The sequence below is a fragment of the Chrysemys picta genome, chromosome 6, assembly GCF_011386835.1.
Source record: "Chrysemys picta bellii isolate R12L10 chromosome 6, ASM1138683v2, whole genome shotgun sequence".
Taxonomy (NCBI): Eukaryota; Metazoa; Chordata; order Testudines; family Emydidae; genus Chrysemys; species Chrysemys picta.
Genome location: NC_088796.1, coordinates 44,435,673 through 44,449,832, shown reverse-complemented (window position 1 = coordinate 44,449,832; position 14,160 = coordinate 44,435,673). Strand labels below are relative to the sequence as shown.

The 14,160-nt window shown below is 41.4% G+C and overlaps 1 protein-coding gene across 3 annotated transcripts in view; it reads right to left on the bottom strand.

The window, feature by feature from the left end:
- LHFPL2 (LHFPL tetraspan subfamily member 2) overlaps nt 1-14,160 on the bottom strand; it is a 219,719-nt gene extending 205,559 nt beyond the window's left edge. For 2 of the 3 annotated variants that reach the window (XM_065550072.1, XM_065550071.1), the window contains exon 1: nt 13,613-14,160. The gene's annotated coding sequence lies outside the window, so the exon portion shown is untranslated. The remainder of the gene's footprint in view (nt 1-13,612) is intronic. The other variant, XM_065550069.1, reaches the window with a different exon arrangement.

The following is a 14,160-nucleotide window of genomic DNA, read 5'->3' as shown; positions in this document are numbered from 1 at the left end:
GCATGGTGTAGTTTTTACTATTGCAATTTTTTTTTATAATTCTGAGTGAAGTTTGTGCTTCTGTTTGTATTATAAAACCACCCAAAATGGTATAAAGGACTGCAGTCACACCTAAGATGTTTCTACCAGTTTGAGAGAGATGTCTTATTCCTATATTGGGCAATGCCAGTAGAGACTACGCAATCAATGGAAATTTGTTGTGACAGGTTTGCCCCTGAGATGCCACCTGGAACTGGGGTACCTCTGAGCCCGCTGACTCACCAACCTGGACTCCCTCTCAGCACTGTGCTGCTTTGACAGGTTATAGACCGCTGCCAGTCCTACACTCCCACCAGCATTCACACAGGCAGGGACACACCCAGCTGCAGGTGCATGCAGGCTTTGGGATGAGCCAACAATAGAGAGGCTACGGCCAAGATAACCCTCAGCTTCCCAGCCTAAGACCACAGAGCTGTACCATCCTGCCCTGGTCAAAACCCCAACCAGTATGAATGTATTATTCAGTTCACTTCTCCCTCAATATGGAGAGGAATATGCACAATACACTTGTGTTAACCAAGCTAAGATTTTCCCCAGACATTTCAGTCAAAGGCACACTGGTTTAGATTAAAACATAAAACAAGTTTATTAAACTACAAAACATATAATAACTTAAAATCTAAGTGATAGCAAACAGATCAAAGCAGATTACCTAGTAAACACACAAAACCGCAAACTAAGCCTAAAATACTAAAAAGATTGGATATGAATTAGCAATTTCTCACCCTGATTGATAATACAAGCAGGCTTGCAGATTCTCAAGGCACAAGCTGCACTTGCTTTGCAGCTTGGGATCCCCATCCCAAGTCCTTTTCTTTCGGAGCATCTCTCAGGTGTTGAGTGGTGGGGCAGTGAAGAACCACCAATGATGTCACTCCCTACCTTATATAGCTTTTCCATATGGCGGGAACCCTTTGTTTTAAACTTGGTTCCCAGACCAGTTTGTGGAAAAATACAAGTACACAAAATGGAGATCAGTGTCATGTGGTCTGATCATACTTTCCTGAGCCACAGCAGCCATTACTTACAGGCTGTCTGAAATACAGATACATAGTCAATATTCATAACTTCAGATACAAAAATGATGCATGCACACAAAGAAGATAATCGTATTCAGCAAATCATAACTTTTCCAATGACATCTTACATGACCCATCTTATACAAAATGCATCATCATTATGCCATGATCATATCATAATATTACTATGACAAATATGGGATGTAGTGTCACACTTGTAAATTGTGACCACAGTACAGGAAGACAAACAAAAAACAAGACAGAAAAATGGTGGAGAAAGGAATACAATACACAAGCAATGTAGTCAGGATGACTGGAACAAGTATTGTTGTTATTAATTCCAGTTCTTAATCAGGCAATGGGTGGTGGGGTGGAGGAACATGTACACACATTTCTTGCCATTGCCTATTTTTTTTGTCCATTTTCTTTTCAACCTTTCCATTTTAAGATGGGATGTTGGGCCCCATTCTGGCTGTTTTGTCAAAGCAACCATAAAGCTAGTTGAACCAGCCCTCTGAGAATTGCCCTTGCCAAGGGAAATCCACACATGGAGTAAAGCAAACAAAGCCTGCTCCTCAATCCAGTCCATGCTCAGGACGTGTTTCCAGGGGTGAAATGAATATGACTCTGGCATCCTTGTGCTCCAGTACAGTGTTTCCCAACCAGTGTGCCATCGGGAATGAACAGGTTTGCCCCAGAATTTTGGAAAAGTCACTTATTTTAATTAGTGTCAAAATCAAATTGCACTTCGTACTGTTGCTCTTCAGGTATACGTGTGTGAGACAGAGATTACACACACTACGCTCATATGACCGTGTCGTTCACGTGGTATCACGTGGTAGTCGTGTTTTCCTATCAACCATTGTGAATTGAAGACTTAAAAATGGACAAATATTTGAAGAAAACAGATCCTGGCATCTTCACAAGAAAGTCCAAGTGGTGCAGCAATGCTACTGTGAGAGTTATTGGCAATTTGGATTTTCATTGACAGGTAAACCATCTTGCCCTCTTCAACAATGTTGTGTGTGGAGAGAAACTCTCAAACCATCATCAGTGGTGCCAAGTTAAAACGACACCTTACAACCAAACATTCATCCCATGCCAATAAGGGCAAATATTTTTTTGAGCATTTGATGGATCAAAATGAAAAATAAATGCAAATGATGAAAGGCTGTGTAACAGTTTCTGATAAACCACTGGAAGAAAGCTACTTCGTCACTGAGCTTGTAGCAAAGGCGAAAAAACCACACACAGTCACAGAAACATTAATTTTACCAGCATGCAAGAAACGATGAGAGTAATAATGTTAGGTGCAAATGAAAATGCAAAAGTTCCCCTTTCAGATAATATGATAAGTCACCGCATTGAAAATGTCAGCTATGTTCAGAGGAAAAAAACCTCAAATAAAGTGGAAAATTTACACTGCAGCTTGATGAATCAACAGATATCAGTGTTCATGCCCAACTGGAAGTTAAGTTTTATTCAAGCCTGACTTACATCAAAAACAGAGAGCATCTGAGATTGTGGAGCAAGAGCTCTGAGTTGCACTGTCAGCATTTCCTGTCAAGATTTAATGACTCTGCATATCAAGGCAAGTTCAAATGTATCATTAAGAGTAAATTTTGTTTTAATAATTTTAGTGTGGGGTGGGAGTGCACCACACAAATCTTTTATTGAAGTAAGTGTGCCTTAAACCAGAAAAGGTAGGGAAACACTGATCTAGCGACCCACAGCTGCTGGAACAAATCCTTTCGACACACAAGTAACCAAGCTTAAGTGAGAACATCCCTAAGGATGCTTCATTGTGTGACTGGACTGGGTTTTGTTGGCCCCCAGATCAGCAGAAGAGTACAAGGGTAGCTCTAAGGCACATTTACCCAGCCATGTTCTAGTCTTGCCCTGAGCTCAGTTCTAGGTCTCCACATTTTACTAAAATGAAAGGCAAGCTCTACTTCAAGCTGTCAGAGCTGTTGTGTAATGGTGTTTGTGTCATCTAGCTGTTAAGCACTGGATGAAGGCAATTATGCTAACTTTATGCAGTTATAGTTATGACTAATGATTAGATATACATGTATACACAGCATAAAACACCATACACATTTCAGCAAAACTGGCAGCCTCTGCTAAATTACCTCACACCTCACAGAGCGATCAGTTGGGTGACCATTGGGAAAGTTTGCATTCCAACTGTCTTAGTGTACTATGCCCATTGTGAGCACAAATATCTAAACTGAACAGAACAAATAGATGCCTTCATTATAGGTGCTGGAACTAGGGGTGCTGCCACACCCCCTGGCTTTAAGTAGTTTCCAAGTATACAAGCTTTACGGTTTGGTTCAATGACTCTCAGCACTCCCACAATAAAAATTGTTCCAACACTCCTATCATTAACTTCTGTAAGGTAAGCCATACCAGAGAGCCACTGCACTGAGGATACCACAGTAAGAATGTTACTGAAAGATAAAATCCACAAAAACATACAGAACTGTATACGTTTTTCTATTGAGCATAAAACTATAATTCAATTACAGTGTTGAATTTGGCCTACAGACTAGGCTGAGATCATAACAGTGAGAACAGAACTTAAATGTTCTATTTATATACCTCTAGAAGAAACCCCCTGAAGCCTGACTTGAAATGTGCATTAAAAATCCAAGTATGCCCTGTTATTCTCAACATATTAAAAATCCAAGAGAATGAGTTGCCACATTTGGAACACAATGAAAATCCGGTTTCAATAATTCAGTTTTTCAGACAAGAATTTTCTTGTAAATATTAAATTATTTCAAGTCTTTTCTGTGCACAATTGAAGGGCAAGTGTTATTAGATGGAGTTAATTTCAGATTACTGATTGCCTTGCCTGCTGCCTGAAAGAAATTAATTTTATCAGGGGAGACACCTTACACAAATGCCACACTGACAGAGCTTGAATGAAATTAGGCTGCCTCAGTAGGCATTACTCATAAAAGCCATAATAACTAATTACGTGTGAAATGCAAACGTATTGTATTTCATGGCATTTAAAGAACCATTTTGTGAAACTTTTGACGCAAGTATTGCTCTTTGTTAAACCTCAGACCTTTAACAGATTTTAGAAGAAAAAATTCCTTCTGCCCATCTGAAAAGACCTCACAACAAACAAACGTAGTTATAACAAACTACAACCTCTATGCTTGTAATGTATTTTTCCTTGCACACTTCCATACCCCAAATTGTTATTTTGCACAGACTGTATTAAAGGGACTTTTATGTGCTAACGGCCAAAGTATAAAAACCAAAGATTCTCTCTGGTGTACTGCCATCATCTGAAGACAGGTGTTCTGAATGAAGAATTGCAAACTGTGTTACCAAACCACATGCACTTCAGCAAATTTGATAGTGTTTGATTGCTTGCTTTTTGGGACGGGGGGGAGTCTTTCAAAAGACTCAACATTTCTAATGTTCCTCTTAGAAATGGTCCCTGCTAATAGCAATTCATTGACATATGTAAAATGAGTTGGCTCTAAGAGCAACTTAGTTGCCTAGAAAACAAAAATTATAAAAGCTACAATCACAAATGGCACTAATTGGCATCCCTATAAGCAATTTCTGCAGAAGGATCAAATATGAAGACTAAATTATCCTAAGAGCTGATCTTTACAGAACAGGTTTGGTAGCTGAGTGATGAAATTTGTCCAAGACAGCTGTCCAAGGCCTTGTCTACATAGAGAAACTGAAGTAGTTTCCAAACACAACTTTAGATAAAACACTGTACCATTTTGTTTAGACTAGGCCTGAATTGCATCTGTTTGGCACAAAAAAATAGGGTTACAATCACTAAGGTGGTCAATATGACAATTTTTCCACCACTAAGCTCACAAGAAATTTTGTTTATTTAAAAAAAAAAAGCCTTAACAGAAGAGCTAAAGAAATGCATGGAATCAGAGGTACTCTTTCAAGGTGAAAGGGGCCAAGACCATACAATGCAACTTAATAAACTTAATTCATCATGCTATTTGACTGGAAACCCATTAAATTGTGGGTTTTTTTAATTCTTGGTGTTATTTATCTGGAACAGACCATCAGGAGTCGTATTGACTGAATTATCAAATTATACATAAATATGAAACATGTAATGTGTCAGATGGTAGTAAAAAAGATAAATTCATGAATTGTAATGATCTCACGTAAAAATAAGGCATTTTTAGAAAAGAAATTATAGCTATTACAGATAAGACAAGACTCCAGCAATGCTTCCAATCTGTCAGATGACAGGATAGTACTGTCAGCAAAATAATTTTAAATGAGGGGGAAAGCTAATGTCTCCTGTGTTCATTTGTCAGGGGGATTATATCTGATTTGGCAGCAGGTTGCTACACAGCAGGATGTTTCCCCCAGGGTTATACATATTGCTTTTTGTTTAGTTTTCACTGTTCAAAAAATAAGAGGAATAATTTAAAAACCATATAAATAAAAGTAAATAGTAACAGATTTCACTGTATAACTCTGTACACACAAACATGTCCAAACTTTTGGTTTCTTCCAAAAACTGATATCCAAGATCATTATGAAGCTTTAAGCTGGAAAAGACATTGTGACTACTAACAAAAGAAGATAAGGAAAATTGGGGAAGCCTCTCCCCAAATTTATCCTCCAAGCCTTTGCTTTCCACAGAGAAGTGTAAACTCACTTTGTACCAATGGGGTCAATTTTTAGAATCATATGGTCAAGACTGACCAGTCTCAAACACCATCACTATCCCCTTTAAAATATCTTCAATATGAAACAAAACAACAAATATTCACATTTTCAAAACTAGGACCTGCTAGGGTATACCTGTAGTCATTTATCTGGCATCCACAGTAAATTTACAATTTATTTTTTCTTTGTGGGTTTGGTCTTCCTTGAAGTACTTCCTTGTATGAAAACACCTTGGGAGCACTGTACATATTGGACTGAGGCTTGGATTCATTCGAGTAACTGCCTAAAAACCTTAAAAATCATCTGCGTATTGTCTATATCTGCCCTTCTGAAGTCTAAATACAAGTGAAAAAGTCAGGAGTTTGTTTAAAAATTAATCAAAATGAAATTGTAAGAAATATTTAAGATCCCATATCAACAGAAAAATTCCTACACTTAAAAAATGAATGTATTTGAAAACAATACATTGTAAAACTGACTAATGACTGGGACACCCATTTGGAGTTACTGTAATTTACAAATTAGGGAGTAGGTGAACAAACATAATGAAAAAGCAAGGATAAGGCATTACCAAATAGACATAAATTGCTAAGAAAGTGAATTGTCTAGTTTAAATTATTCATCATCATAATTCATAATTTCAAGTAAATGTTCAGTGGCGTATTTTGTAATAGTGACATGTTAATATGAGACTTCAAAGTTCCCTCAGATTTGATAAAAGAAATAGGATGTCACTACAATTTTGGGGTCCTAATTTTTTTTAATGATTTGCTAGGCCCAATAGTCAACTCAATGACATTCCTCTGTTTGGATGTAATGTGATAACTTTTGAACACCACAGCCAATCAATTCCAAAATTTCAGGAATGTTCTCGGCATTAACAGACAGAACCCTGTTGATTTTGGTGAAAATCAGAAAATCAAAAGGGGGAAAATGGGGAACACACTGCCCCTGGAATGTGGTTAGCAGACCCATCAGCTATAATCAGGTCTGCAATCATTTATAGATCAGGTTTCAGAGTAGCAGCCGTGTTAGTCTGTATCCGCAAAAAGAAGAACAGGAGTACTTGTGGCACCTTAGAGACTAACAAATTTATTAGAGCATAAGCTTTCGAAGAAGTGGGCTGTAGTCCACGAAACCTTATGCTCTAATAAATTTGTTAGTCTCTAAGGTGCCACAAGTACTCCTGTTCTTCTTTTTATTTATAGATCAGAAATCCAGTTGATGGAGCCATTAACATCATGCCTGATCTCACCTCTGCCCTTTCCCCAGTTGAATTTATAAAAGCTGTCATACAGAAGGACTTATCTCCCAGACAGAAAGGAAAGAAATAAGAATGGTGGTGGGCAGGAAATGGAGGGACCCCACAGAGCCCCTGGCACTGGGGAAGGGGGGCCACACAGATCCCCTGGCACAGTGAGCAATTAGTTTAAAAGTTACTCTTTGCTCTCCCTGCAGCGAGACACTTAACTGTGGGATGCATCCTCAGCCAGTGGGGGAGACAGAGGAAGAGCAGAGTAAAGGAGGCACTTCACTGCTTCCTCCCTCCTAACTCGTTGCCTCCCCAAAGCTTGCTCCATACTGGGATAGAGAAAAGAGGACACAAGCCATCCATCTGACCTTCCAGATTGGAAGAATGAAAGGTACTTTAGAGGGGCGAGAAAAAGGAGAGACACACAGCCCCCAGCATGGGGAACATGACTGGGGACCTGGGCATGGAAGGGAGGAATGGGGCACACAGAGCAACAGGCATGAAGGAAAAGTGGGGGGAGCAGATGTTTACAAGGAGTCCCTGATATAGAGGGCGATGGGAGGGTTGCGCACAGTGGGGAGAATAGAGGGATACAAGGAGCCCCTGGTGTGTGCAATGTGTTCAGCCTAAAAAAGCACTTGTGTGTCCAGTTATGATGCCCATAATTCAAGATGGATGTTGATAAATTGGAGAGATTCAGAGAAGAGCCACGAGAGTGATTGAAGGATTAGAAAATATGCCTTATAGTGATAGACTCAAGAAGCGCAGTCTATTTAGCTTAACAAATAGATGGTTAAGGGGTGACTTCATACAGTCTGTAAGTACCTACATGGGAAACAAATATTTAATAATCAGCTCTTCAATCTAGCAGAGAATGGTATAATGTGATCCAATAGCTGGAAGTTGAAGCTAAGCAAATTCAGACTGGAAATAAGGTGTACATTTTTAACAGTAGGAGTTATTAGCCATTGGAACAACATACCAAGCTTTGTGGTGGATTCTTCATCAGTGAAGTGAAAGATCAGATTTTTTCTAAAAGATCTGCTCTAGACATTATTTTGGGGAAGTTCTATTGCCGGTGTTATACAGCAACATGTTTTACAGTAGATGATCACAATGGTCCCTTCTGCTCCTGCAAATCTATGAAGCAACACAGTTTATGACCTCCTAGGTGCAAATCATAAATATACACATTAGAGACATTCTACTGGAATTACAGATCTCTTTTTCCTTCCTTTACTTGATGAGGCATGGATGCCCAGTTTCCCCAGCAACTGTTAATGACATTACTCATACCTTAAATAGCAGGGAATATAACTTTCTACTCTGCTTTAAGTATTATGACATCAGCTGCTGCAGATGATGTCACATAAAACCCTGAACTCTGGTTTTGGGACATAAACAGCCTTTATATTAATCTTTAAAATGGTGGTAGTGCTACTTTTAATTCTACTGAAATTCTGTAAAATTGTAAATTAGACCCATAATTGGTGGTTTTATCTTTCTTTTAAAAAGAAGATACACTATGCTTGTTGTTAAAGTGCTAATTTTCCATATTGCAGCCCTGTCCTCTGCTTCTTGGTTTGAGGCAGGGGCTTCTTGGATTGCTCTAATTATCCTTGTGGCAGAAAAATCAGCTGAGTCAAGCAGAGCTCCAGCTTGTTAATCGTATCTATTATCGTAGTGTCTAGGGATCAACCAAGATTGGGATCCCATTGTGCCAGGTACTGTACAAACACAGGAGCAGTTGTCAGTCCATGCCCCAAGGAACTTTAAATCTAAGTGGTCAAGACAAAGTGTAGGGGAAAGTGATTCAACATAAAAGCAGAGCTATCGATATGATGGCAGAAAATGTAATATTAGCTTCATGACTGTGGGATGGGATGGGGGCTAAAAGGGGATTAGCTAAATGGAAAAACAAGGAAAGGGAGGTAATAGGAACAAACTGGATGAGAAGAAGGAGCGGAGGATGGTATTAGGGGCTAGTGTGGAATGAAGCTCTTATGTAGATCAGCCAGTAGAGATGACCAAATACTCATACTCTTATTATTTATTAATTATAATAGAAACATATAAGCTCCAATTGAGACAGGGGCTCAGTTGCGCTTGGTACTGTACATACATATAGTGAGAAAAGTCCCTGCTCCAAAGAGCTTACAATCTAAATAGATAAGACAGACAGAACGATGAAGAAGGTAAGTAAGTTTGGATACATATTTTCCCCGCCACTTTTCAGTATTAAGATAATCAATTTTTAGTCATCCAGCAATGGCCAAAAGAAACAGTTTTGGACAAGTCCCGTCCCCCAAATCTTGAATATCCAGGCTAATATTCATCAGTTTATAATTGAAATACTCACAAAACTTAGCTGAATAGTAATACCACCAATGCTGCAATCATTTCATTTGAGAGAGAATGTATTATTAATTAAGACAATTACATCCTCTTAATATATTACAATTCATTTTAAAATGTTAGCATTGCCTTTATTATTAAAAGCCTACAAATCTCCACAATCTCAACAAAAATCAGTTCAGCAGCATATTAACATCTTAAAACATTTAACACCTAGTTTGGGGGTTGTTTTTTGAAAGGGTGATGAATAGACTTTCTTTCCACACATCACACGATGGTCTCACTGATGTTCTATAGCAATGGTTCTCAAACATTTTTTTTTTCCACGGACCGCTTGATAATTGCTGAGGTTCTCGGCACACCATTTAATGATCTTTCCAAATGTTGTTAGTTAACTATTGTAAAGCGCTTTGGATAAAAGCGCTATATAAAAAAAACCTTAATTAATTAATGTTTTTTTGTTCTACAAATAAAAGCACACAACTCATATTTTAATACCAGTAGTCTTACCTTTCTAATGCGATGGATGTGCCCTCTCTTCCCCGCTGCAGCTGGGGCTGGGAAGGAGGGGGGTCTCCCCCTCCACAGCAGCCCCCGAGCTGGGGCTGGGAAGGAGTCGGGGGTGGAGTCTCTCCCTCTCTCCCCTGCTGGTGCTGGGAAGGAGGGGGGATCTCTCCCCCGTTACATCAGCCACAGAGCTGAGGCTGGGAAGGAGGGCCATCTCTCCCCTGCAGCCGCAGCCCTGAAGCTGGGGAAAGTTGCCTCTTTCTGGCAGCCGCAGAACTGCATGTCTCAAGTTCCTCCCACCCCCTCTTCTCACCTCACTGCTCCCTCCCACTTACCCCCTATTCCCCCCCAAGGCCACCACCTCACCTTACAAGTGCATCTTCTCCAAGGTCCAGGCACCTAATTAGTGGAGCCACCCCTGCACGGCTCCACTAATTAAGTGGGTGGCCCTTCATTCTCTCATGTGTGGCTGCCCAGGTGCACACCTTAGAGGGAACTATCTGCGGACCACCTGAAAGTGAGCTCGCGGACCACTGGTGGCCTGCAGACCACAATTTGAGAACCTCTGTTCTATAGCAAAGATTCTCAAACTTTTTTGGCTCAGGACCCATTTGTAAATCTTGATGGCTTGTCATGACCCAGTAAATCGTGTTAATGCAAAAAAAACTGTTTACTAAATAAATATTACACAATATATACATTAACTTAATAAATACTAAATAAATGTATCATGTGTGCTATAATGGCAGCTCCTGCCCAATCCCTGGGCCCAGCTCCCCTCTCCGGACGTTGCAGCCTCTGGAGTCTCAGTACAGCTCAGGTTTGGACCAGCCCCTCCGCTGGACCCAATCTGTATGATTCATAGATTCCAAGGCCTGAAGGGACCATTGTGGTCATCTAGCCTGATTTCCTGTATATCACAGGTCACAGAACTTCACCAAAATAATTCTTACAGCATGTCATTTGAAAATATCCAATCTTGATTTAAAAATTGTCAATGATGGAGAGGCATTGCGACTCGGTGCATCAGGTCACGGTGCCACTCACTTAAATTTGGCCTGGTAGGCCTGCTGTCATCTCTACAGAGGGGCAGCAGGGCCAAACCTGAGCAGTGTGCATCCCCATGCACCAGGTCGCCACGCCTGTAGTGGGGAGCCAAGCCCAGCCCAGCCAGCCCACCCCACTGGAACAGAGCTGCTGCAGCTGCCACTGCAGGGTGAGTGTGGGGTGGGCTCTGCAACTACCTCACTCCCTCCAAGAGCAGGACCTGACTTTCCCCTCCCCCCACATGACCCTTTAACACATTCTGGTGATCCAGTTTTGTGTCATGTCCCATACGCAGAGAAACCCTGTTCTATAGTGATGTGCCTCACACAGTAAAAATAAAACTACTGAAAATACAGTGAGAACAGTTTATTTTTGATATCCATCAAGACAGATGACTTTTGAAAGAATGCATCCTCCTGTAGAAGTAAAAGTAATAACCTCTATAGTGCTATAGTATGCAAAACAATGAAAGACTAGTTTAACAGTATTATTTTTTGTTTAGCAACAATAGTACAAAATACAGACAACCAAGGCAGCTCCTAACACAGAGTTTTCACTGAACCAATGGTGAGGCATTTAATAAATTATAACGAGTTAAACACTGGTATATTACAGGACAAGATGTAATTTCCATGACAGCAAGCCATAACTCGAAAAAGAATCAAAGCAATTACTATTTTCCTTTTATTCTTCCCCTCATCCTCATCCCGACATAAGACTTATCACTACAGTAGAAATGATGAGTGAATGCATGTGGCTGCATGTGCCTGTTAGGGAGTTGGAGTACTGCCTTGTGGTTTGCTTTTAAGTGTGTAAATTACTAAGACTGAACATAATACCACTTCATACATGTGATGTATTAATAAGTTTTTCCTGAATAACAACTAAAGTAACAAAAACTTTTTATTGCTATTTATATTTTATCAATTTCCTCCCGTTTCTCCCACCCCCCACTTCCTGTAGCTTAGTTTAATCCAAAGCCTAGAAAGCCAAAGGGGAGGGAGATATCGGAGGTGAGGAAGAAAGTGAGCTTTGAAAGGAAATATGAATCTCTGCTTTCTAAAACAGCATGGGAAAGAATTGTGACTACAAATGAGTGCCCAAGGCGGAAGCAGAATCCTGATAATACTGATACAGGGCATGGTTATCAACACACCATTAAACATCAGACAAAGTCTGGTTTTATTTATGGCTTCTCTATTAGGTTCTCAACATGTTGCTCTGAGACAAGAAAGCATGTATGTGAAGTTGCAATCAGTGACTAGTGAGTGCATCATGCGTCTGACGAAGTGGGTATTCACCTACAAAAGCTTATGCTCCAATACATCTGTTAGTCTTAAAGGTGCCACAGGACTCTCTGTTGCTTTTGGTGAGTGTTAGTAAAACAACACAACAGATACATGAAAAATACAGAAAAGGCCTGGGGAGTGTGGGTAGGGATAAGCCTTATTGTTGTTCTTGTAACTCCCTCATTTCTCCATCACCCCAGTTGAAACTTCTCTCATTTTCATCACTTTCTCTGACATAATTATATTTCTGTGATCCTGTTAGACCGTCTTTTACTGTTCCTCAACTAATAAATACTGCAGTACAAAACAATTAAAAACATGTGCTTAAGTAAATTCAGTTATTTAAAGTATAGCAATGCACATGATTCAACACTTCACACAACCAACCATCTGAATTGTGATTTTTCTTTAATCATAGTATTACCCACAAAAACATAGCAGGATAAAGAAAAGCATCTTGAAGATGTTTTGTTTTGGTCACTCACCCACTAACCCCAGCTATATATATAATTTCTTACACATTGTTACTTGTGCATTCATACACTTAAAAACACTCAACAGTTCATACTGGGTTATTATTGCTGAAAGCCCTTTCATTCCCAACCAAAAGTATATGTGCCACATTAAGGGCTCCTTCCCACTGACACAGCCAAAAGGATCACAGGGGAAAACAATGTACTCAGAGTCATTTTCCACACTGGAGAGACACAGCAGGCAACAGAGCAATAAAGCGAGTGGCAGATTTATCTGCTTGCTTTATGTATCACACAGGGAAGGGGAACTGGTCTAGCAACGAGGCTAGAGTCGTTATAGCCAGCCAGCGAGCAGAGCAGAAGCACCCTATACAACACTGCATTAGCCTCACACACAGCTTTACAACAAAACAAAGTATGCAGCTGTAAAGTTTTATGCCAAGGGGTCCTCCGCCCAAGCCGTGATCTGAAGTTTAAGGGAAATGTGTTGAGAAGTTACACCTTTTTGCCGGTTGTTGTTGTTTTAAGGAGTTTCACGGGTTATAAGAAGCTTTAACTCGTTCCATCGCCCCTGCCCAAACCTGTTTGTGGGATCCCCACTTCTTTGTGCTACAGCTGTTTCCAATACACCAAAGCCTATAAACTAGCAGGATCGCTGTATCCCTCTGTCTCTTTCTCACCCACGCACAACAATACCAAGCACTCAAGGTCTCTTTCAACATTCCAGTTTCTACACACACAGGAACTCGTGAGCCCCCAAACTCCCGTCTCCAACCACCAACTATGTCTATTTTGTGGCTAGAGTAAACCACATGCAGGGAAGCTTGCCGCGTAAGTCGCCCCCACCCCCAGTTCTTCCCTGGTTTGCTAGTGGTGCAGCTAGGCTGCCCTCTGCCAGGACTGCAGACACATGCAATGAATGGAAACGATCCCAATTGTTTCCCAACTTACCCGCCTGCCCCTTGCAACTTCAGTGCTGCGGCTCTGCAGGCTCCCCAGGCTGGTAATCCCCGGTGCCAGGCGGCACGGAGGGCTGGGACTCCTCTCACTCCGGCTCCCCAGGCGCTGCCTTCCCGCCCCCCCCGGCGGCCGGGCTCCCCCACCCCCCAGTCGCACCCGGACCATTCACTGAGGCACAGGGCTGGGAGCTTAGCGCGGACCCTGCTGCTTCCCTGCAGCGGGAGGGAGGGAAGAGGCTCTGCCCTGCCCAGGACCGGCCCACTTACACTGACGTCCCCCGCTCCGCCATCGCCTCCCCCAGCCAGGGCCAGACACAGGCGCGCCTGCCGGGCTGGGGAAGGGACGGGGGGCGCAGACAGGATCAGGGAGGTGTAACGGGGCAAGGGTTTCCTAGGGGTAGAGGAAGCGATTGGGCGTATCACGGGGTAGGGGTCCTCTGGGGGCATAGGCGGGATGGGGGTGTCCTGAGCTAGAAGGGCTGAAATGGGGTGTGCGGTGACCTTGGTTAGAGAAGGTGTAATGACGGGGGTGTCCTAGTG